This window comes from Paroedura picta, chromosome 12 (genome assembly GCF_049243985.1).
Source record: "Paroedura picta isolate Pp20150507F chromosome 12, Ppicta_v3.0, whole genome shotgun sequence".
NCBI classification, from domain to species: domain Eukaryota; kingdom Metazoa; phylum Chordata; class Lepidosauria; order Squamata; family Gekkonidae; genus Paroedura; species Paroedura picta.
Genome location: NC_135380.1, coordinates 13,008,099 through 13,034,092, shown reverse-complemented (window position 1 = coordinate 13,034,092; position 25,994 = coordinate 13,008,099). Strand labels below are relative to the sequence as shown.

Below are 25,994 nucleotides of genomic sequence, written 5' to 3'. Positions count from 1 at the left end.
TCACTGCACTCCAGAAGCCCTAACTTCTCTTACCAAAGATTTGCCACTTAGTTTTTCCCCCTCCTCTGCTGTCTCCAATCCCCCCTTTCAAGAAAAGTAAGAGGTTCCTGCTGTGCTTGGCTTCCCCTCCCCCCATTCTGAGCTTCTATTTGGGGCAGGAGGGGGTTAGAGGAAGACCCGAGTTCAAATCGATCTGAATTCAGCAGGATCCACAATGGAATAAACAAAGTAAGTGCAGAATCAGCCTAAATCAGGCTAGTCTCGACTATTTAGGGCAGTTAGACTTTTGCTTTTTATCCGTCATGTTTCTCCAGAAACCCCAATCTCTGCCATTCCCCAAAAGTCACAGTGCTGCTGAGGACAGCTTAGAATTTTCTGCACACCCTCTCTCTTTCATAACCAGGAATTCCATGCAAAAACCCAAACAACTTGGAACTGGCTGCTCATGCAAACAATGTTCAGATGTGCTGAAGCCCATGGTGTCCTTCCACCAGTGTGAATGCAATGCTCTCTCCCCCCGCCCCCATAACACATGCAAAGTTGTATCCAAAATGAGTTGTTTCCAGAAAAGCACTTCAGAATGCCACACCATTAAATAGCATAAGCAGGATTACTTGCACTACTCTGGCGCCCTGCAAGACATCAGGTCAGCCTCAGAGCCTTTATGGGCATCCAAAAAGTCCCCTTACATAGCATTAGCAGAAGCCAGCTTGACCTTTGGCATCTGTGCTTTGTGGAGATGATCAAAGGGTCAGATTCATGGGTTAGCGAATTGCAAAAACTGAGGAGCAGAGTTCCTAACAGCTGGAGAAGCTTACGGAGCAGTTATTTTTCCAGGGAGGAGAAGGGGTGGGGATCTGGCTTTCAAAGCTTTCAGTGTGTTCAATTTTCCCGGATCAATAACAAGCCCCCTCCCGACGTAAAACACACACCCATGCATGAAAAATCCCAACATAGGAAAAGATGCTGGCAAAACAGAAAGGTTATCTGCGCCTCTAGGGAAGGAATGAAGAAGAAGGAAAAGATTCTCTCTCCCCAAGTGCATCAAATCTTCTGCCACACAAGGTTTTTGCCTGCAGAATAAAACACTAAGTGCAGAGAAGCAGAAATACTTTGCATATATTAATCACCACTGGCCAGAAAGCACATGCTACACACATGCTACACACATGCACCTAACTGGGTGCCCCTGCAAAAAGCCCAGATTCTGCTTCAAATGTCTTGCCACTTTTATTCATGCTTCAATCACCCATCGGCTGCATAACTGGAATGTGCTCACAGGGATGCCAGCCTTCATCCTGGCAACCCCAATTGCTCATCACAGGTTCATCATAGGGTTCAACCTTTTCACTGCTTTATTTAGTTAAAATATTTATACCCCACTTTAGCTCCTCAAAACAACTAGCAGCTGACAAAATTGCAAAAAAACTGCAAGGACACAAACATCCAGTGTGTCCAAGTAAGAAGTTAAAAGCAACGCTCAATTTTAAAAGTTGGAATCAATAAGCTCTGTAGAAAAACACTCCGGCAAAACGGTTTTCCTTCCACCAAAAACCTTTATTGCCGTTTCAAAGGGCTAGTGTTAACTCAAAACTGTAACAGTAACACATGATGTGTAGGCTAGTGCAGAAAGAAGTCCTACTTGCTAATGTTTCCACTGTGCTTCATAATGGGTCCTCAGGACCAACAGAATCTGCCTTTCCAAAAACAGAATCCTCATCCAACTCTCTCTGTATCATTACCATTTGGTCCCAGACATGTTTAGAACTATACTGCCTCCTAGATAAATCTGCTCAATCTTTTCAATCATCATTCTCCAATTCCACTGAGCTTCCATATCTCCTGAAACCTGGCAGGAAATGAGCACCTATGCCCAATATGCACGTGTGCAACTGTGAACAAATCTTCCATTAGTACGACTGAAGAATGTTTTTGCACTACTTAGATGCTTTAGAATCTCTTTCCAGAGGGAAGGTCTGTCAATTTAGTTATTTATTTCACTTACGAATTTTTAGACAGCCACTCTCAGAACCACCGGCTCGTGGCGGTTTACATTAAAATCCCATAAAACAGAAAACACCCAAATAAAACCCAAGATGGTGGTAAAAACCCAATATGGCGGTCATTGCCCATTCTATCAGAACAGAAACGGGTAATGGGTACGCTTGTTTTATCCTGTTAAAATACAATGCTACAGAGCACTGCACTTATCCTAAAGAGCAACAGCAGCACTTCATGAAACTGAAGCACAAGCTTCAAATGGCGACACCTAGTGACAGAAAATGGCATTAGCCCCCCCTCAACACCAAAGAGAAGCCTCTGACAGATGCTCCTTTATGCATCATATATAGCTACTTAAACAGCTAGGACAAAACACTTTACACCCCCAAAGAAGATATTAACTCAGGTGAGCATTTAGAAGAGGGGGGGGGAGCAGAACAACAAGACCTTGACCCGTTAAGAGAAAGAGAAAGGGACAGGGAGAGACAGAGATTATCCCATACCACGTTATGAGTTATTTTCCACCTATTTATGTATTAACACAAGCAAAACCTCTTTTTAAAAGGAAACTGACTCACATTGTGTAACCTTTCCCCTTCAGCCAGGCAGGCAGACCGAAGCTTTGTTATGCCGATCCTTGAAGTGGATCTCAAGAGTAGTGCAATGGAGGTGGGGGAGTGGAAGGGACTGCCGGCGAGAGAGGCAGTCGGCCTGCCACACGGCAGCTTTTAATCACCGGTTCCCGGTTTCCTAAGCAAGCGCTGCACCTTTCGAGCCAGGCAGGGTCAAGCCAGAGTGCACTCTTTGCTCAGCCAACTGCGGGATCTTATGTGCTATCAGGTTAGCTGTTCTTATGATTTATTCAAATACTCATCACAGCCTGTCTATTTTTGCACAGAAGCGATGATGACTGCCGATAACAGTTCTATATTTCCATGGACTGGTTTAGGAGCCAAGGCTTTGTTCAAACAGTGCTAGAAACCCAGAGCCAAAGAAATGGTTGGTTTGTTCAAATCAGTGGAGTTCAACCCCCACCGTCCCACTGTAAGTCCTTCAGGTGCCACTTGAGGAGGTTTTGATAGCCCACTTTTCTCTCCCTCAGGAGTAGTCAGTGGCTTACAATCACATGCCTTTGGCCTCCCTACAGCAGGCAACTTGTGAAGTAGGTGGGGCTGAGAGAGTTCTGAGAGAACTGTGTCTGGCCCAAGGTCACCCAGCAGGCTGCATGTGGAGGGGGGCTGGGGAATCAAACCCAGTTCTCCAGATTAGAAGTGGCCACCCTTAACCGCTACACCATGCTGACTAACAGCAGCCTTAGATGGGGAAAGATTTTTCTGACATGAAAAAACTTCACCAGGTTAACTGGTCTACCCTACCTTGCAATTATGGGACTCAGCCCATTACTTTCCTTCAGGGCCCCCTCTTGTGGCCTTCCGGGATTTATGCTTCCCTACTACAAGGTTAGACACGATTAAAATGGACACCAGCCAGAACGTTGCATGGCTGAGGGAGGTGGTGTGGGATCAGGGATCATGGTGACAGCAGTTCCATGGGATCACCAAGAGTCGGAGACAACTGAATGCCTGTCAACAACAACAACTACTACTACTACTACTACTACTACAGCTGCTGCTGCTGCTTTTTAATCTCATCCAAACTGCCAACTTCCCTTCCCCTCACGAAAAGCAGAACTGTACATTGTGCTGCTGAAGCCTTGGTTTTCCTGAACCTCTGCAATGCTAGTGACACCATGGCAGCCTTTTTCAACCTTTTGACTGCAGAGGAGCCCTAAAATACTTTTTCAGACTTTGAGGAGCCTCGAAAGTGATGTCAGCTGGCCACGCCCCCAGAAGTGGCATCACTACCCACACCCTTAGCCCTCCTTTCCCCCCCTCCCCACGCCTTCACTGTTTCAATGGCAGCTCTGCCTCGTGTAGGCTGGAAAGAAGAGGAGGAGCTGAGATGTCAGCCCAGACCCCCCCAATCCCATGATACTTCAGGGCTCCCGCAGATCCCCAGGGGTGCACAGACCCCTGGTTGGGAATCCGTGCCATAAGGGATTTAGGAGTTTTCATTGCCACAAGCGCAACACAGAATACATTTTGCACTTTTTCCATAGAACTCTTATGCATTTCATTTATTGTCTCCGGGCTTTCCTACAGAGATCTCGGGGCAGCGCACATGCTTCTCCCCACCTTGCATAGGACTCTGGTTGCGAATGATTAGCCTTGGGTTATACCTAGAGAATATATCTTGTTCATTTTTTTCTCAAGGGCTGGTGCATATGGCCTAGCAGAACAAACCCTATTCACACATTACAGTGAACTCGCATTCAGACTGCATGTATGTATGTAGAAAGCAGCCATCACCCACTCACTTTACAAATGAAACTGGGGACCCGAATCTGGACAAATGTGGGGTTTCCATCACATCTCCAGCCAATGCAATATGAGAGTTATTCGATGCACATATACAAGAAATTCAAATCTACACTACATTTTCAGACCACTCAAGTTCAGCATTCTCATCTCTGACTGGAAGCGGTTCTCCAAGGCCTCAGGAAGTCTTTCACATAGCCCAGGGGTAGTCAAACTGCGGCCCTCCAGATGTCCATGGACTACAATTCCCATGAGCCCCTGCCAGCGTTTGACTACCCGACATAGCCAATTATCTGATCCTTTTATCCAAGAACTGAAACCAGGGCCTTCTGCATTAGAAACATGCATTCTGCCCAGTCCCTCAAAGGGGGTCTTTTGTTATATAGATTCTTTGATTGGTTTAGGTGTGATCAATACACAGGGTGATATAAGTGGCTCTAAAGATCCTTTGCAAGCTGGGAGGGGGGGAATCCGGGGTTTGTTCCTTTTCGAAATCCATATATGTTCATTTAGCAGTGAGAAATAGGAGACAAAGAGAACGAACTGATTTCTGTCCACTGTGAAGACTGGAAAATTCTTGACACTCTTGACAAATTTTGCCAAACGAGTACAACTTGAATTATCAGAGAAATTGTGTTAAGTTTACAAAGAGCTAGCTTGCACAACACACACACTTAAGAAAAGTTAAGCCAATCAGTTGCTGGCGAAGTAGCAGGATTCCTGTTTCTATTGTGCTATGTGGGAGGATCCCCACTAACAACCCCAGAGCAAACTCCGTAACAAATGTCAGATTCTCCGGTCCTTTGCTGCCGTAGAGTTAATTGCACAGACAGAATACAAAGTGTACCATAATGCAAGATCAATAAAGACTAATTAGATACAATGTTACATTTTAACACTGCTTGGTCACTCGCAGACAATTTCTAATTGGAATTTCGCCATATTTCAAAACACCAATAGCTTCCTTGTTTGGTTCCTCTTTACACGCCATAATGCGGGCAGATGTCAATTTTTAACCGCCAGCCTCGGTATCAACAGAATACCAGTTGAGGAGACTTACAAGGCAGAGATCCCTTGGAGAAGTCTGGACACGAAAGGACACAACGCTTCAATATCCGATTTCAGAAGGTATCTATTGATAGAATAAAGGACGTTGATTAAGAAAGTTGTTTAAGTTACCACGCTAGTCTATCAACATGAAAATCTCTGAAATGCCAGTGTACAGTTAGATAATTTTACAAGGAACTGGTCTTTGTTTATAACACAGAATCCATTTTTCAATACTTGGTTTCTTTAGTATCTATTGCTCTTTTTAAACAATTAAAAATTAATGCAACGGATAGAAAATCTGCAAGAGGCTCTCTCTCTCTCAGTCATGACCTCACATGGTCACAAACTATTTGTATAAATCCCCGCTCGCCCACCCTTGCTCCTCACTGACCCGCTGTTCAAAGCAATGCCTTAAACAGCTCATATTTTGTTAATTGTACAAGCCTAATGGAGGAATGTATTGGCAAGAAGGGGTAATGGCCATCAGTCCAGCAATAAAACAAAATTAATGGTCCATAGGAAGAAATCATGTCCACTTAATATCAGCTTTGAAACTCTAATAAAATAATGCAATACCAACGGCAGCTTCTCCCCTCTCTCGCATACACATGGCATATGCAGATTGCTTACGCCACGTTAAATCACTCAGAGCAGGCCTCCATTCAGCTGAAGCTGACAAGATCCTCCAGGGAACACAGCAGACCGGAAACATTTAGTGTAAGGATCATTACCGACATGCACAGCTGCAGCAACACCCACAAGATCCAGCACAGAGGCAACCGAGGAACAAACACCACAAATAGAAAATGATGTCTTTATCAATGCTCCCCATGTCCTCTGGAAACATGACACAAGTGTGCCATCGGTATGTAGTCCAGAAGCACAACCCCGCAGCAGGCAAGTCTGCAGGAAGATGGGTGGCCAGGGGAGTTTCTAATTATTCGGCAAAGTCCTTGAGCCAGAGACAAAGTACCCTTTTGCAGAATCGCTATGTGAAAAAGCACAGCCTAGCAGCAGATTCGGTGCCCTGTCAGGGATGATTCCAAGGCATAAGCAAGAATTAGGTGGACGGCCTCCAGCCGATTTCTCACTGCCTCCTTCTGCTACCCCACATTATAGGACAAGAAAAACAGTGTCACTTCATTGGATGAGAGACTGTGGGTTGGATCCAATATGCTGGATTCTGTGGTCTCCATTCTACCAGGTCTTCCTTCTTAAATCAGAGAACAAGTCATCCTCCATTTGAAGGAATTTTCTCCTTGAAGGAAGATGTAACAGAAGACAGTAATCTGATCTAATGTTTATGTTTGGAGGTCACATGGAAAATATGTTCACAGCAACACAATGTATTCTTGTGTTCCAGCTCTCCTTCAACCTGCATGAAGGACCAAGTCTGAAGTCTTAAATCTGACATCACTGTCAGCTCTGTGGCACTTTGCTGTGCTGTAGAGTGGACCTGGGCATTTATTTTTATTTTGCAGAAATAACACACACACCCCGAATGGTAGAACTAATCTGCCACTGCTTTGTTTCCCGGGGGGACACCTAACAGTGGTAGAGCAGATCCGATTCTGAAATTTGTCCCCCGTTGGACACAAACTGCTGCAGAGCTGTATGTTGCCGTGCGGAATGGGCCCTTATGATGGAGGCAGTAATTTCTGAATGAGTACTCCAGGCAGAAACAAAGGTGATGCCTTGTGGGCTCTTCCAAAACATGTCCTGCTCCAATGAAATGAAGGAGAGCCAAGATCGAAACTTTACTCTGGGGAAGAAGGAAGTGTGTGGCACCATGGTACCCACAAGCACTAAACTGGAGCTTAATGGCACAGATCTTAGATCCTGGATCAGAAGGCATACAGAACTATAACAGATTGCTCTCATCTCCAGCCAAGTGACACTGTGGGATGCCTTCTTTCCAGCTCCAGAGACCTTGTGGGCAGAAACCCTGACTGTGAGCAACACATACCACTTCTTACCATGTTAGTTTTGAGTGTTTGCATTCCTGTTTGTTTGTTTCTTTGCTTGTGTTGCAACACAATGGACAAGCTTTCCCTGAGATTACTGAATCTCAGGGTCAAGAAAAGGCACACTTATGGAACTTTAAAGAATAATTTCTCCCTTCATTTACATGACCTCTGAAGAGACAAGGGGGGGGGGAATGAATGAAGGAACCCCATCCCCAAAAAAGAATCTATCTTGGACAGCTCATCAGATTCAGTTTCTACCTATAAAGGAGATCCAAGGAGGGGGGAGGGAATTAAAATTCTATCGCAATATCTACCCTAATAGGATTGTACTAACTTAACTAATATTTTCAAGTAAGGGTCAAATACTCTGGAACTTCATATGAGCCCTTTTTTTGTCCTGTGAATGAAGATATGAAGGATCCTTCATGAATATATGCCGAAGATGATGAACTGCCCTAGATGCTGTGTAATAGCTGCTGATGAAGATTAGAATTGAAACTGCTCCAGCAATTTTTATTAGCTCATGAATGAATTTGGGACCATTTGATTTGTAAATTATTGCTTCAGAGACTGCTTATACTTTGAATTTTCCTACTATACAGAGAGGTCATTATTTCGTTTCAGTTGCATGTTTCCAACCATATCAGCTTTTGGGTTGTATCTTTGTTTTTGCATCCAAAAAACTAATATTGTTGTCTCAGAGGTTGTCCTAATAATATATACCAATTCAGACTGTCTTTAAATATGATTTTTATAATATGGAAAGACCAATAAAATATAGTTAAGCATGTTTTTAAGAACCAGAGCTCACTTTTCATTTATCCTGTAACTGATAATGTGAACTCTCATAGGTTTGCCAGGCTCAGCCAGGCAAACAACAGAAGATGGCATGGGGAATATGGGGGATAGCCATTGATGATGGCAAGATGGTGCTTCCAGGGACCTTGGAAGGTGATGTCAGTCCTCTCTAGGAATCTATGGAAACTCTATGGTTTACCATAGAGGGTGTTGTCAGGGTGTTGATGTTGTCCTCCTCTGCCTGAAGGTCATCCAGGGTTTACCATAGAGTTTCCAGGTATTCCTAGAAAGATGTGACAGCATCTTCCCCCCCCCCCCCAGAACGGCTGTTAAACCATCGGCCTGACAGCCTATTTTCCCCTTCCTGCTGCTATTCCAAACATTAGTGGGAAACATTAGTGGGAAACACTGTCACTGGGAGACTAATCAATTGTACTTGCATGGATTAATACGGGAATAAATTTTGGATTAATCTTCAAGGCACCACTGGATTCTTTGGTCATTTTAGGGTTAAAGATTACCAGGGCACAGAGCCACACCCAAGATCACTGACTAATCATTAGACTATATATGGTGTTTTCCTCCTTGTTTCTTACACTTCGCTGGTGGAAAACATGATAACCGTTTGCTAAACTTTTTCCATATTCCTCTGCGTAATTCTATTTCCACAGCAAAAGGCCTCTCTCTTCTGCTCAGCTACTGCCCCTGTTCAAACAGGCTTTGCAGGTTTTTATAATACTTCTCAAACATACTTAGGAGAGGTAAAGGTGAAATGGGTGTGCATACAACCATCAGCAATGATTTCACTTGCTGGAAGAAGCGGGGGAACCGTCATCAGTTGCAGGAGTGCATCTACGTCCCACTTTCTTGATAAGAAGCCCCTCTAACCCCGCACTTCAGCTATAGGGTGTATTAATTTATGTAGAGGGCCTTATCAAGTGCATATGATGCTGATTATAACGTTCCCCACCCATTAAAAAAAAGCAATAGCAAAACTGACAAAATGAAAAGAAAAATTTTGATTGAAGCAGGGAAAAACTGATGAAGAGTTCCATAAGACCATGAGTTAGATAAATAGCGTGAAGGTGCTTATGGGAGGGGCTGTGGGGCTCAGAAGAGAAGTGCTTTGCATGCCGAAGGTGTCATGTTCAATCCCTGTTTTGCCAAATATAGTTTTTAAAATATTTTTATCAGTAAAAGAAGATAGCAGAATGAAACCAAATCTTAGAATATAAGGAACCGAGCAAACAAACAAACAAACAAAACCCCGAAATAAAATAATGTTCAATCCCTGCTTTAAGGATCTTACTGAGAAAGGGGCCTTTTCTAAGACCTGAATAGCATCTTCCAATCACAGCGGACAATACTCAGCTGGACGGAACTAACTCAGCTGGAGGCAGCTTCATCCATGCAGTCAAATTCATGAACGATAAATCTTTTTCAAAAGAGGCATACAGGAACGGTACAGTTTCCAGTTATGGAACCAATTTGGTATTATAAAAATTTAAGATAACCACGATCATCTTCAATCGGGACTCCTTGATATACAAAAGCTAATATAGGGTGGGATCCCACCAGCTATTTTGCTGGTGTAAACAGAGGGAAGAGTCCTCTTTGACCACTCAAAAAGACCATGCTTAGCGTCTTCAGACTGCAAACAGGGTACCCAGCCAAAAACTCAATGAAGGAAAATACCCAAAACAAAGTCTGGGTCAAGGCACCAGAATACACCAAATGCAAAAACCACAAAATGTATTCAATAACACACACAAACTAGTATAAGTTCCAAGCTAACTAGAAAGTTTGAATGTTGTTCTACTCACATAAAAGGGCAACTGTATTTAAAGGGTGGATTTTAGATTGCACCGTCTCCTCGTTTTTCAGGTAGGAACACCGAAAAGGGCCAAAGCCACCTCTGCTTCTTTGCTCTCCGCGTAATTTTATTGTGCAGGATCAATTGTCTAATGAAAATGTCGCTGTTTTACTAGATGTTCCCTCATCAAACCACATCAATCATCACGCCACCGTTAAGAGGACATTTCACACAGTTGATGACGGTGTTAAGAAAAGGAAAGATGGGGTGAAAATCATGGGACATTCAGAAGAAAACCTGCAAACACTTCATGATATCAAACCTCGGCATTATTTGATCCCACGTATTTATCTGATGAGACACATGTATCTGTTTATCATATGGCGTGTGGAGAAGGAGAAGGAGAAGGAGAAGGAGAAGGAGAAGGAGAAGGAGAAGGAGAAGGAGAAGGAGAAGGAGAAGGAGAAGGAGAAGGAGAAGGAGAAGGAGGAGAAGAAGAAGAAGAAGAGTTGGTTCTTCTATGCTGTTTTTCTCTACCCGAAGGAGGCTCAAAGCGGCTTACAGTCGCCTTCCCTTTCCTCTCCCCACAACAGACACACTGTGAGGTAGTTGAGGCTGAGAAAGCTCTGATATTACTGCTCGGTCAGAACAGCTTTATCAGTGCTGTGGCAAGCCAAAGGTCACCCAGCTGGTTGCATGTGGGGGAGCGCAGAATCGAACCTGGCTCACCAGATTAGAAGTCCGTGCTCCTAACCACTACACCAAGCTGGTGTAGCTAGGAGATCCAAGGACTGTCCAGCAGTCAGGCAATCGACACTGGGAGGTGGTTTGCCATTGCCTGCCTCCATGTCAGTGTCCCTAGCATTCCTTGGAGGTCTCCCATCCAAATAGTAGGCAGGGTTGACCCTGCTTAGCTTGCAAGATCTGATTGGATTGGGTTTACATGGGCTAACCAGCAGGTCAGGGCCTGATGAGACACAAACGGTGCCCTGACACATTTCCAGAAATCAGTGAAATAGGAACATGCATCTTGCAACAGGGATGCATGAAGTTTTCATTAGTTCTATACAGTACAAGGAGCAATAATATTAGCCTCTTGTTAGCACTAGAAGAAGTCTCTACATTCTGTGAACGAGGGAAGTTTTCACAGGAGCTCCTTTTGAGAAAGCTTACAGGAAAAACCTGGGCAAATATCTGCCATGGTTATCGGTACAAAATTGCCAGGCTGCGATAACTTGTCAGACTATCATCCTTTTTATTCCCAATTAACAGATAGCAGATGAATGTTTTGACATGTGCAAAAAAGCAAAAATAGGCACGGTTTATTTAAGAACATGATTCTAAAAAAAAATATTGACTGTTTGTAACAAGTGCTGTTAAAACATAGATTTTTCTTTTTGTTATGACGGTTTTGCTTCTCTTTCCAACTCCCATCCCTTATGAGCAAATTCCCATGGCAATGAAAGCAAAGAAAGAATAGGAGGGGGTATTTATACACTGTCGTCGGCCTCCAAATTCACTGAACACAATTTTTTTGCTTTCTTTGGTGGCGATGCTGGAAAACAACCAAGTCTTGCATTAGTGCAAACACTGCAGAATTCGAAGAAATTTTGCAAGGATAGGTGTAAATATTATTTTGTTTGGAGACAGTCACCTGAACTCATACTACTCGAATTAACAAGTCCACTGCCCACCACTGAGTTCTCCAAGGGACACAATGATTTCTAGAAGAGTTGATTCTTATATGCCACTTTTCTCTATCACAAGGAGTCTCAAAGGGGCTTACAATTGCCTTCCCTTTCCCCTCCCCACAACAGACACCCTGTAAGGGAGGTGAGGCTGAGAAAGCCCTGATATTACTGCTCAGTCAGAACAGCTTTATCAGTGCTGTGGCAAGCCCAAGGTCACCCAGCTGGCTGCATGTAGAAGAGTGGGGAATCAAACCCTGCTCACCAGATTAGAAGCCACTGCTCTTAACCATGCTGGCTCTCTAGTGTTGGAGCTCAAGATATTATGCAACTAGAGAAGCTAGAAATAAATATAAACATTCATAACAATGGAATACTACATAAATAAATAAACATTAATAACTTTGGTATTAATAACTGTGTCGGAAGCAGTGTGCACACCAAAGCTTACACCTTGAATAGAACTTTGTCAGTCTTAAAGGTATCCCCAGATTCAAACTTTGTTCTGCTGCTTCAAACCAACGCAACTACCCACCTGAGTTAGTAACTATGGCGGGTCACAATATCAATGTTGGTCATATTCCATTGGGCAGCAATGTAGGTGGAGAGAGTCTGAAAATGCCACAGGAGATACAATATGGGAGCTTACAAGGAGCATTTGGGTCTTCACCCCCACAGCGAATGTACACATGTGCCCTGATAAAACACTGCAACTTCCTGCCACCGCAAAAACATACTGGTGTGATGGTAAACACGGTGTTTCACACTAGAGTGCATATACACATCGCTGCTTCTTTTCTCTCTTTTTATTTGCAGTGTTTTATCAACATGCAGATGTGCATCTGTAATACAGGGGAGGGAAAAGATGCAAATGAGCTGTCAGCTGTGGCAAAACAGCACATGCTCTGAAGCTAATTTTTAGAAATTTTCCTCATTAAGTTGGAACCAAGGAAGAGCAGAACAGAAAGGGGAGAATACCAGCCATCCTGCAGTGGGGAAATGAGTGTTTGATATAATCACATCACAGCATTTAGGGCACGTTTAGTTAAAAGATTTCAGGGAGGCAAGGTTGGGAAATGCCTCTACCCAAGATCCTGGAGGGAATCAGCTAGTCAACGCGAACAGCCTGGGGTGAGACAGGATACTGATCTGATTCTGCACGAGACAACGCTTAATTGTTATTGTGTGGTGCACAATAGGTACAGAGTTACGCATACTCCAGGTTGCGTCTCGTCATGCTTTTTCTCCGTTGGGGCTCCATACCCTCAGCATATTCTGCCTCACATCGATCACGGCATCAGCCACCGTGCAACCCACACTGGAGGAGGAAAGGAGTCAATTATGCCTAATCTTCAGGCCATGCACATGACAACATTACAATGGGATCTGGTTCATTAGCTCGGGATATAAAGGCTCGAGGTTTTGGTTCGCCTTTTCAGCCTCCCAGTTTGTGGCGTAAGCAAAACTCATCCTGGTTTGTTTCAGGGGGACATTGCACTAAAATGAAGGATCTCTTTATAACCACCATCTGAACTCTGCCCTTTGGGCTTGTGTCCTGTGCAACAGGAGCGCTCCAGAATTGTATTTGAGATCTAATGAAACGCTTCCTTACAAAAGACAACTTCCCCCCCATCAATAAAAACAGAGAAGGCAACGCCTCAAAGGAAAGTTGATTCTAGCTCCCGGACATGAAGATTGTTTTAGAGTAGGGGTAGTCAACCTGTGGTCCTCTAGATGTCCATGGACTACAATTCCCACCAGCCCCTGCCAGCGTTTGCTGGCAGGGGCTCATGGGAATTGTAGTCCATGAACATCTGGAGGACCACAGGTTGACTACCCCTGTTTTAGAGCGTGGGTGATTCACTGCCGTGAGACAGCGAGTCCAAGAGGGGTGGTAAATCAATCAATTTACAAATAGAAATTTAAAAAAAACCTTTAACTCTCCAAAGCTCATACTTCCTGCTATCTAGTTTACCTTTCAGGTGGTACTGAACTAAATTCTAAGTCACCCATAAGGATCCACGTAACGTGAGGCCTGCAATATGAAAAGCACTCCAAGTACCTATGAGCACCTTTCTTTTCTTGGGACAGCCTCTCTAAGTCACTAATTATAGTGTTTACTGTTGAAGGCACGTTACAACACTAGGCAACCACAAATCAGCCCCTCCTCCAAGCACTAAAACCAACATATATGTAGAACAAATCTTCATACCGCACCTTCAAGGTCCAAGATAAATTTCCTGAACGGCAGTTCCATTAGAACAGACATTATCTAAATCGTTTGCATCTGTCAGCACAACTGCAGTGAATGATTTAACCTGCAGTAGCCATGAGAGATTCATTTAGCAATCCTACCACACCAGACTTGAAGGTATGACGCGTCTGATGCAGGAACTCATTTCTACAGATGATTCATTGGAACTTGCATTTCAAAAGACGTATGCTTAGAGCCGCTGGTGGTGAACGTATTAGCAATCCATTTGTTTTCCCTTCTCTCCTACTACAGCGATCAAACTCTCTCTGTCATTCATACATAAACGACTGGGAACAAAAATTATGGAGGACAGAAGTTATGAGATCAGGAAAGCACGGATGCATGTACAAATCACCCACGCTCACTGCCTAAACACTACTGTGACATAAGTCACACATCTTGCTTGACTCTTTCCCCGTTTCCAAGAACTCTCTGAACACCACATGAGCAAGCCTGCTTTATACCGAATGAGACTCTGGGTTCATCTAGCTTAGCATGGTCTTCTCCAACTTTCCCTTATTATTTAGCTCATATGACCGAAGGTGTTGAGCATAAAACCAATAAATCACAGAAGGATAAAACAAGTGTTGTAAACATGACAGAAGAGACAAGTGGGAAATATAGAACAATAAAAGTACATATATCCCTCAGAAGGCTAAAAAACACACCGGATAATACACATCAGTGGACATATGCAGTTCTCATACGATCAGCTGTATGAAACTCATTTTAGCAGTCTTTTAAAGAGACCACTATCATCAAGGTATTTCGCTACAGTTATTTCACTGTTTTTTTGAGCTGAAGGCCAGCCAAGCGGCAGAGGTAACACCAACCTCCAGGAGCAGGTTGCTCATTTCCACACCAGAACCAAGCATAAGGTCCATCTTTGATTTGGTACGCCAGCTTCCGGAGAAAGCAAAATGTTTTTGCCCTTAGTGCTGCACCTGACAGCATTCAAAAGGGACTGGGTGGATCTAACCACTCTGCCAAACAGGCTTCAACTTAAATGGCTTTTATTTCAGTGAAAGAATGACTTAATTTGGAGGAAGGTTCCTTAGACTGGAGGAAAGCTTCAAACTTGAGCCAAAAGGAAAGATGAATTAGAAATATATATATAGTTTAAAGAAAACTTTGCTCAGTGGAATGGGTACCACACAGGTAGGATCCATTCCATAAGCTCCAATAGGTCCCTAGTGCAAAAGTTTTACATTTGGGAGGGACATCTAGGGTCCCTGTACCAGAGCCTCTGGGGAGGGTGGTATATAAAATAAAATAAAATAAAATAAAATAAAATAAAATAAAATAAAATAAAATAAAATAAAATAAAATAAAATAAAATAAAATAAAATAAAATAAAATAAAATAAAATAAAATAAAATAAAATAAAATAAAATAAAATAAAATAAAAAAGTTAGGAAGTGCCCACACTGTCAGGAGAAAGAATTACAGAAAGGAAGAAGAAGAAGAAGAAGAAGAAGAAGAAGAAGAAGAAGAAGAAGAAGAAGAAGAAGAAGAAGAAGAAGAAGAAGAAGAAAAGAAGAAGAAGAAGAAGAAGAAGAAGAAGAAGAAGAAGAAGAAGAAGAAGAAGAAGAAGAAGAAGAAGAAGAAGAAGAAGAAGAAGAAGCCCTGATATTACTGCTCAGTCAGAACAGTTTTATCAGTGCCGTGGTGAGCCCAAGGTTACCCAGCTGGCTGCATGTGGGGGAGTGCAGAATCGAACCCGGCTCACCAGATTAGAAGTCCGCACTCCTAACCACTACACCAAACTGGTGTTTGCAAAACTGGCTGTCCAAAAGATTTGGTTACATCCCTACGGGGAGTCAGGGTGTGATGTACTGTTGGGCCCTCAGAAAACCTGCACTGCACTTGAAGATCACACAATTGTAGTTGCAGCTGCAAAATTCTACTGGAGACAGATTTCTCTATAACCCACCCGCCAAAAAAAAAATCATGTATCACCAACAGAGTCCAAACATCAGTTCCCTCCCCCATGCTCATTAAGTTATCAGACAATAAATGTTCCTCGCTACGGAACAACTTATTCCCCAGGTAGAACATCAACAATGTCTTTCCCAACCCTGATTCCTAACCTCACCCTGGGAAGCTTGCTGGTACATCCTTGCGAGCTGTTTTCAAAACCTCCCTTCTGAAGTCTTCCTTTTGTCACCTCTTCAAACGTTGCTTCCAACATGAAAACACCGCTTCAGCCGGTAGAATTATTCAAGAGGCACAAGACTCATAAATCTTTAACACTCATTCAAAATAAGTGACTGTCTTATCTTCAAAGTTTCTTTTTTAAACTATAAATTCATAGGAAACTGGAAGAAAAAAAAACACCCCCTGTAAATCGCACGTCCTTTTCTGCTGTCCCTGGAGTCAGAAGTGCCTTTCACTCCATCCATAACACTTCAATCTACTTTCCCATCTTGTCCACTGGGGATGATCACAGGGTCAGATGCTGAGGAAGAAAACAGCTGATAAACATCTGTACACAAAACTAAAACAAAACCAAGGACCAGAGCTCTAACAAGGGCACCATTTGCCTCGGGAGCACAAAGCTGAAGGGCGCAGAAAAAGTATATCATGGCTAAAATAAATGTTGTGTTGTTGTTATTCTTGTCATTTCTGTATTCACCCTTTTACCAAAATAACCATTTAATACCAGAATAACTATTATGAAAGTATATTTATATTCTCATCTCGGGTGTGAAATTAGCTTGTTATGGCTCTGCCAGGGACTTCAAGTTTGCAGATCTCTCTCTCTCTCATCTATCAACCTAACCTACCTACCTACCTGCCTACCTGCCTACCTGCCTGCCTGCCTGCCTGCCTACCTGCCTACCTGCCTACCTACCTACCTACCTACCTACCTATCTATCTATCTATCTATCTATCTATCTATCTATCTATCTATCTATCTATCTATCTATCTATCTATCTATCTATCTATCCCGCTCTCCGTTCTGGCTCAGGGTGGTTACATATAACAAAATTTGCAGAGACAAAAATGCTGCCAACCTAATGCTGAAGGCCAGTCTGTGTTTTAGTGGTGTTATTTAACAACAAAATTTGAGTCTAGCCTTGTCTTTAAGACCAACAAAGATTTATTCAAGTTCGTGCCTTGAATAAATCTTTGTTGGCCTTAAAGATACCATTGGACTCAAGTTTTGTTGTGTTACTTCAGACCAACACAGCTATTCACTTAAATCTAATGTTATTTAACAACTCTTTCATGCAGACTACATTCACTGGCTCAGTGTAATGACAGGAATTAAAACATTCCTGATTGATGCTCAAAAAGCTTGTCTGAAGTCTAACTCAAAGGGGCTACTTAGAAGAGGAAGAAGAAGAAGAAAACCATGCTTCTCTTTACAGACTCAAAAAAATGGTAGATGCACTAATGCAAGGACTCTTTTTTGCTGTTGATTCGGTAGTCTTTTTGGATCATGTCTGCATGTTTTGTGGTTTTCACCTGTGATGTTTAAAGTTTTTAAAATGTGCAATGCATGCTCTCCATGTATCTCATATGTGTACACTGCAGATAGCCTAATCCACGAAAAATGGGTGCTTTGGGGGAAAAGGACTGGAGCGAGAAATAAAAGCAACCGAAAATAAAGAATCACACTTTGGATTTGGACAAGGGAGAAGTGAGATGGGGATCAAGCAGCAGGAATGAGAAATTGAAATCCTGATCTGCTGCCTCCAAAGCATGTAGGTGTGTGCATGTGTGTAGTGTGTGGTGTGTGTGTGTTGGGGGGGGGGGGTGTCTCGCTGCAGCAATGTTGCTCCTCCCCCACCAATGGCTTTAGCCATGATTACAAGTGGTCACCGGAAAAGGGCTTTTTTTGCAAAGTAAAATCTGTATTTTTGCATTTCCCATTTGACATTGGGACCAAATAAGAAGCTGCCTTCCCTACAATCTGGATGATTACTTTGTTTTACAAAAAAGCCTGGACAAGTCTAATCCTCCTGTAAAGAGGAGAGGAGAAGGGGGGGACTGCTGTGTAACCAAGGAAAATCCTTGCATGGTAATTTGAAAGTTTTTGAATTATGTGAACTTTAGCATTAGCATTTTTCTTGGAAGGCAGGCGCTTTACCATCTTGCCTCTGGCAGCATCTCTCCAACAGGATTCCCCGGGATGCAGAGAGAACAGTATCCATGGATTATTCATTTGTGCCCTGACCAGCCTGACATTAAGTTTACTAATTAGCGCCAATTAAAAATAACAGTAAGCAAAGAGCCCAATTACAGGGCACCGGTTACTGCAAGTTTCTATCCAACTTGAGTCTCACATTCCTAATTGCATCTCATTGCTGGAGGCTAATTAGGTTTCACCTTCCCGGCTAAGTCTTTAGATGCCAAAACTTTATTCCAGCTCAACTGGGAGTTTCTGAATTCTACTGGCCCATCTTCTGGTGTGAACAAGGTAGTGTCCCAGGCTAAAGGTTAGTTTTTAAACTTTCTACAGTTTTTCACACAGGGATTTAATTTTCATGGGGGCAGGTCATATTCTAGTATCCCCCCCCCCTCAAGAAAACTGGATCCCCCTTAAGAAAATGTAACTATTAGGATTAGATATTTGTATCAGCCTTAGAACTAGAAAAAAACAGCAATATATACACTAGGGATGTGGGCACACTCAAGAAATCTTAGCTGATGCATTATAGTCAATCGATTACAACAGGGGTAATCATGGACTACAATTCCCATGAGCCCCTGCCAGCTGGGACATCTGGAGGGCCGCAGTTTGACTACCCCTGGATTACGGTTACTGTAGGAGCATGTTGCTCAAGGAAAACAAAACGTGCATTTGATCTTTCAGTTGCGCATTACAGTATTTTAAATAAATAAACATTCCAGTGAGCTTAATCCTAAAAAGGCCCTCCCTTTCTGTGTGCATGACAGAATGAGGAATGTTTCTTCCAAGGACATGTTTGTCACCCCAGTTTCTTCTCCTTGTATCAGTATTTTAAAAAATATATCATGCAAGATAAATTAGGGCACCTTTTAAAGGCAACCAAAATGCTTTTAATCCTTTGATCTAATGAATGAAACTCAACTATATACACATACAGGGTTACATCCCGATGATAACTTTTTTCTGTGCCTCTCGCCTGCAGCTCATTCATCTTCTTGAGATGTTGATCCTATGGGACAGGGGTCCCTCTGGAATGGCATGAGGGTTCTGCAGCAGGAAGGAGGAACTGGCAAAAATTATACCTCTCCTTCCATTAGCGGACAGTTTAATCTGGATCTAACCCATGATTTTGAAATATCTTTGTGTTCTCTTGGTCTTTCCAGTAAATTAACAAAGGTGGATGGATGGATGGATGGATGGATGGATGGATGGATGGATGGATGGATGGATGGATGGATGGATGGATGGATGGATGGATGGGTGGATGGGTGGCTGGGTAGATGCCTGCCAGCAGATGAAGTCATGAGTTGAACACAGTGATGTTCTTTTTCAGATGGGGTGGGTGGGAGGAAAACATCATAGAAATTGCTGCTGTGGTTCTGTATCACGTGGTGCAATCTACACAGTAGGGATGCTTCAGGAGCTGGGAGAGGGCAGTTTTAAGGAGCTTTGGCTTCAGAAAGCAGGTGTGGATCAAATCATACATTCCTGATACTTAATCACACTACCTCCATTTTTTGCTTCATCCATGTTCTTTGTCCTAATAAAATGCTAAAGTAAACAGATAATAAGGACGAGGGTCAAGAAGAACAGCTGCTGCAAAATTCCATCTTCAGTTGCTGCAATGATTTTCCTACCCAACTTCTTCAGAGCAAAACAGGACGTAGGATTATGCTCGCATCCCAGACTAGATACAGTGCCTGGCAAGCCCATCTGTTCTAGGCCTGCTACTGATTCCTACTGCATACACTCCAGTTGTCCCTAATTATCAGCACCCATCCTAATTAACAACAAATGCCTGTCATTTTGCTCACTGTGGAAATCTTATTTTGTGCTAGAATTGTCGTTCTGTAACAGTCAGTCCCCAGCCCCAAATTTCAAGAAGCTGGGCAGACATCAAGGTGAAGCTCGTGTCGGCTGCTAAGAACCCACTCAAACTTGTGCTTCCCTTCTCCCCTCGTTTCTTTTGTATCAGTGCCTACTGAATACATTTGTTTTCTATAGAGCTAAAAAAAATCCAATCAGTCTGCAGCACGAGAGCGAGTACATCTCTTCTGGCAACACACCAAAACTCTGAATAACACAGCATTGCCAAAATGTTAATACTTCTAATTAAACTGCTCAAAATATTGAAAATATTTTAACCACAATATACACATTTTTGTCCTGTATCCTACAATTGGGCTGATCTAATTGAGTAGTGGTACATTTTATTTTATCCTTTGAAATTGAGTGTAGCTCAGATCCTGCCGACCTTTAGTTTGTTAATGGTTTCAAGTCCTCTCTCTGTGTCTTCGGTTTTATTTGGCTCCGTCAGGTTCTGGAAAGGCAACCCTGGACATTCTGAGTGGGAATGTAAGAAGCCTCCTGAGAAATTTTATCAGTTACCAGGGAGCGTAGCGTTAAAGAACAGCGGACTCAAATCTGGAGAACCAGGTTTGAGTCCCCACTCCTTCACATGTAGCCAGCTGGATGACCTTGGGCTAGTCACAATTCTTTTAGGGCTCTTCTCTCTTAGAGCTCTCTCAGCCCCACGTACCTCACAGGTTGTCTGTTGGAGAGAGTGCAAGGTATTATATAAGGGATACGCTAAGCTACTTATACCATGAGGCTCCCCACTGGGGGAGGGGGAGTTTTTAAAAGAAATACATAAATGCAGGTACAGAAGTGTAGAATGCTAGAATACTGTTTTATATCCCCCCCAACACACATACAAATGCTCAAAAGTAGCTTAGAAATAAATTTATAACAACAAAACATAAGATGATCCAACCAAATGAAAAGTCAGCAGCAGCAGATCAGTACCTTTAAAAAACAATAACAAACAGGAAAACAGAGCAATTGAGGTTAGCACCCAAGAGATGGAACTCAGATAGACTTCTCTGGGGAGGGAGGACATCCCCAAAGCCCTCAGGGATGTTCTAGAGAGGGCAGGATGCTCATCTTTTCTATAGCAAACATAAATAAAACACAAAGGGTCAATTCTGCAGATCCACTGTACATTTTCATCTGGCCACAAGCGAAGTTACTTCACCTAGCCATTTTGTTATTTAGGTTGGTGAACTTCACTGACTTAGGAATTCTCCTTTTTAAAAAGCATCAAGGCATCAGTCCCTCAAAGAAATATTCTAACCGGCTTCTGCGGTATAAGCACAAGCCATTGTATGTTTTTCTACTGAATTTAGACTTGTGTCCTGAGAAAATCTTGGCAGGGCACTTGCCGTTACAATAGAGAAGAAGGGGCACCATGTAGTGGGATTGGGAGCAATTCTGTGGTGAGCTTGGGAGAGTACAGCATTTGAGCTTGGGAGAGTATAGCGTTTGAGCTTGGGTTCTTCTGATCTATCCACTGACAGAGGGAAACATCTAAGCTCTTCTTCTTCCTCTTTACATTAAATGAATATGGAAATTTACTGCAATGGCCACTAAGAGGCAGTGTGGTGTAGTGGTTAGACTGCTGAACTGAGATAGGAAGTCTCCTTGGTTCAAATCCCCACCCATCCAATAAACTCAGCGAATGACCTCAACTTATTCCCACTCTCTCATCTTACCTTACTTCGAGTCCTAAGGGTAAACAGACGATAACCATATATACTGCCCTGAGGTAAGAAGCAGGACAGAAATTTAATGTAGCTACCCTCCATCCTGTTTAGTTGCACCTCCATCTTGATTTCCCTTGCTCTTTTGCCTCCCCTCTGTCAAAATTCATGTTGTAAGCTCCATGGGGGCAGGACCCCATTCTCTTGCTGTTACTCTGAGGTAAACTATGCATGACACTCCTGCAAATAATAGCCCCAAACTTGCAGAGTAATCACGTTACTTAGTCTGGGGTCCAGCTCTGCTAAATGACTTTGGACATCTTAACCTCTAAACCTGAGGAGGGCGGTATAGAAATACAATCAATCAATCAAAGTATATAGCAGTGGTTCTCAACCTTCGAGTCCCAACCCCAAGTGGGGTTGCCTGGCCCCTTCTGGGGAGTCGCCAGGACAGGTTGGTGGCAGCGGGTGGTGGCAGGTGGCGATGGTAGAACGATGGCACTGGCCCCTTCCACGCCGCCTCCAGATCGTTCAGTGCCTTTACGCACATCTCCATGCACCTGTGTGCGTGTGCCATTGGTGCAGTTGGGGTTGCAACATTATGGCGGTTGAGGTATAGCTAAATGACATATAAGCATACCAACCTTTTGGGTTTCACACAAAGGCCCCTCGCAAAGGGAAGGTCCACATGAAAATGTACTCACCCAAATATGTTCCGATGCTCGGCAGAGTTTCCCTACATACCAGCCAATGTAGTCCTTCTTAGCTGCCTATGTGTGTGTTGGTGGCCAAACCAGTACAACAGCCATAAAAGAGTTTTGACATTGTCTAAAACTCATGCACTTAGCAGTTTGTACACTTAGAAAGAGGCATCTTAATTTTAAAAAGCAGCTTAATTTGAAAAAAAAAAGAAACCCACATACCATTTTAGATGGGTTGATTGGTAGAGACAAAACAGTGTACACTCAGAGATGGATCCTTCCAATTCAGGAACATTTGCCCATGTGGAGCAATCAATAATTCTGCTGCCTGTGAAAATGAGAGGATATGAGATGTTTTCCTTTTTTAAAAATCAATCAATATCTAGAAGTCCCACCCGCTTTCGAAAGTTCTCCTCCCATTTTGAACACAATAAGGCCACCTTGCGCCTGTTTATGTTGTATCGATTAGAACCAAATAAAGGATCCAAGATGGATTTGCCTCAGTGTAAACCAGAACCTCACTCTGTGGGAATCTTCTAGGTATAGACTCGCCTACTCAGGTTTGGGAAATGTCTGCAGATTTGAGGGTGGAAACTTTGAGGGGGGGGGGAGGAGGCAGGGTTACAGACGAAACTCGTTCTGGACTTTCCAAAGTTCTCCCATTTTAGAAGATTATCAGAGAGGCGTCTGAGCCATAATGGAACCTCAGAACAATAATGTACTTGAACGTGAAGGAATCTACCTATGCCTGCAATGCTAAGCTCTCAAAAAGAAACAAAGAACCACTTGCCCGAGGACCTAACCACATGAAAAAAAGAAGCCAATCCACAGATTTTATTTTCATGTTATTGTCGTCCTTTCTAATTGAACAAGTAGTGCCTTTAGCTGGCTATCACTTGGAGGGCTATGCATAGAGTTCTTGGCATCTCTTGTAGGCCTACAGGCTACTACAGAAGTCAAAACAACATTACTGCGGCAAGTGAACAAACTGTTCGCCAAGCTGGAACAGGCAGAAATAAGAACACAAATCTGGATGGGCACAGGTGTGGCCTTGGCGGCACAAAATATGAAATCGGAAGCAGCTCTTCTAGAACCTCCATTTTTTTCCATTGTCAGGTTTTTAAAAAGCCATGAAGATCTGCTACATTAGCGTCTCAAAACGGAGAGCCTCTTACAGAACTTAAAGCATCTGCTTTTTACAGAACGTTGCGGAGATGGAATGCTACAAAGTAAAGTGGCATCTCATTATTGCTCTACAGAACTGCAATATCTGGAATAAGAAGCGTTCCAGTAAAACAAAAAGGGTGTTCCTTGGAGTAAGGAACATCTGGTAATTCTACCTTTAAAAGCTCCAGATGAACGTGCTGGAAAATATTTAATCAAGGCTATTTCTAGTTGCACAGTTTAGTTAACCGCAACGTCTTAAAAGCACAAGGCAATGGTGGTTTAGTGATACATAATTTCAGAGGAAGGAATTACTCTTCTAGCTTGGGAGATGGGGCCGTTTTCAAAGGGAATTACTAAGAAAAGCTGCCCTCCCTCCCATCGAGTAACAGGCACATGGAAACTAGCAGCATTTAAAACTAGTTATTTTAATTCCAATGGCGAATACAGGGTGTGAAATGGCAAATGATACAGGGTGTGAAATGGCAAATGATAAATAAATAAATAAATAAATGATAAATAAATAAATAAAATAAATACGAAACTCACAAACTCGACTGCATGCAAATCGACATGAATGCGGGCAACATTAAGTTGGCAAGCAAATTTCTGGGTGTACTACTAAGCACACAAGAAACATACAGAATTACTCTTCGGAGTTTGTAGCAGAACAGTACAACCCAAGGAAGACAAACTTATTCTGAACACTCTTTTTTTCTCCTTTCTTTTTAAAAGAAAGCATCAGATTGCAGCTTAGGTATGACCATGCATCCCAACCCTTCTGAGCCTGTTTTGGGGACAGGTCAAACAGAAGTTATTACAGGTGTTGTCCTTTCAAAACAATAAACAAAACCCACATCATCCTTGTAAACCAAAATGTCACAAGACATTGTGCAAGCTTTTGAGCTTGTCAGAACACTTCATTGGGCAGGACACTACAAAAATTAAAAAAAACAAGTAGGGGGGAAATGAAGGGCAGAGCTGAGCAAAGTGTCCTTTCAGTTTAGCCAAAATGATAAGCACTTATTGCTATAAAATGTGCGCCTGTGCAAAATTAGGTAACATCTGCAAATTAACAAGAGCTGAACTTCACCCCAGTTGGATTTCTCGACCAGAGGTAGCATGGGATGCTTCTAGATACATCCATAAAATCAGAGTCCAATAAAACCTTTAAGACCAACAAAGATTTATTCAAGGCATGAGTTTTCAAGTGCATGCACCCGAAAGCTCATGCCTTGAATAAATCTTTGTTGGTCTTAAAGGTGGTGCTGGACACTGATTTTGTTGTGCTACTTCAGACCAACACAGCTACGCACTTGAATGGATACATCCAGGTAAGCAGCTTAACAACGCAGGCCTCATGCTGACTGAGGCTGAGAAAGGTAGAAGACAAATTTCATGCCATGCTGCAGTGACAGCAGGCAAAGTACACTCCTCACAGTCTGCTATGTTTAAGCTATGCACTTTTTAAAAAGCTGTCTTGAACATCCAGAGCAAAGCTGAGACTGGTGCAATCAGTAAAGCTTGTTTTATCCCTGTTCGTCTTCGGTGCTTAGCTCTTCCTGTGTCCATTGTACGAAATGCAGCGATTGGTGACTCCTGAAAGCACCATGCAATCTACTGGCTTGCACTCCTGCAAGACTGCCTCAAAGAATACCGGTGACAAATTCAACGATATTTTTTAATTTTATTTATTTTTATATGCAACCCTGTAGGCTTGAGAGAGGCCAGAGACAGTGGCACATGGACAAGACATGTACAGCAGCCAAGGAGAATAAAGTCCTTAAGGAGGATATGGTACAAAAAAAAGGGGGGAAGAACTAGGGTTGCCAACCACCAGGTGGTGGCTGGAGATCATCAGTTGATCTGAAGAAAACTGATGTTTTGAAAGGGGGACTCTGTAGCATTATACCCCACTGAAGTCCCCCCCCCAAAGTCCTGCCCTCCTCAGGCTTCACCCCCCAAAGTTCTAGGTGTTTCCCACGCAAGAGCTGGCAACCCTAGAGCTAAAGAAAAGCAGTCCAAATCTGGTTAGTGTACCCAGTGAAATTTCAAGGGTGGAGAAGCTGGTAGAGATCTATTTCCTTGTACATAGGGAAGTTCCAACATTTAATAAAATGTAACTGATGAGACGGATAAAGTTAACCCATATTTTTATAAAGATACCAAGATATTTTTATAAAGATACTATCACCATGACTTGATCTAAGACACCAGCAGGTACCAACATTCTAAATTCTGTTTAGTGCTATAATTATTACTGTAACCTTAATTTGATATAGTCACAGCATTTGATGTACTGTTCTTTGTTTTTAGTTCTATGTGAACCAACCTGAGCCTTAGGGGAGGGCAGCATACAAATGGGATGAATGAATGAATGAATGAATGAATGAATGAATGAATGAATGAATGAATGAATGAATGAATGGACGAACGAACCAACGAACCAACGAACCAACGAACCAACGAACCAACCAACGAAGGAACCAACAAACCAACGAA

At 42.8% G+C, this 25,994-nt stretch overlaps 2 protein-coding genes across 14 annotated transcripts in view; one reads left to right on the top strand and one right to left on the bottom strand.

The window, feature by feature from the left end:
• TMEM218 (transmembrane protein 218) overlaps window positions 1-25,994 on the top strand; it is a 364,259-nt gene that overhangs the window by 242,769 nt on the left and 95,496 nt on the right. The gene's annotated exons all lie outside the window — the stretch shown is intronic.
• Window positions 1-25,994, bottom strand: part of PKNOX2 (PBX/knotted 1 homeobox 2) — a 358,017-nt gene that overhangs the window by 245,746 nt on the left and 86,277 nt on the right. For 8 of the 13 annotated variants that reach the window (XM_077306320.1, XM_077306319.1, XM_077306324.1 and 5 more), the window contains 2 exons: window positions 22,551-22,656; window positions 5,440-5,511 (listed from right to left, as the gene is read on the bottom strand). The gene's annotated coding sequence lies outside the window, so the exon portion shown is untranslated. Of the gene's footprint in view, window positions 1-5,439; window positions 5,512-10,017; window positions 10,156-22,550; window positions 22,657-25,994 lie in introns of all 13 variants that reach the window. The other 5 variants (XM_077306322.1, XM_077306329.1, XM_077306318.1 and 2 more) reach the window with 2 other exon arrangements.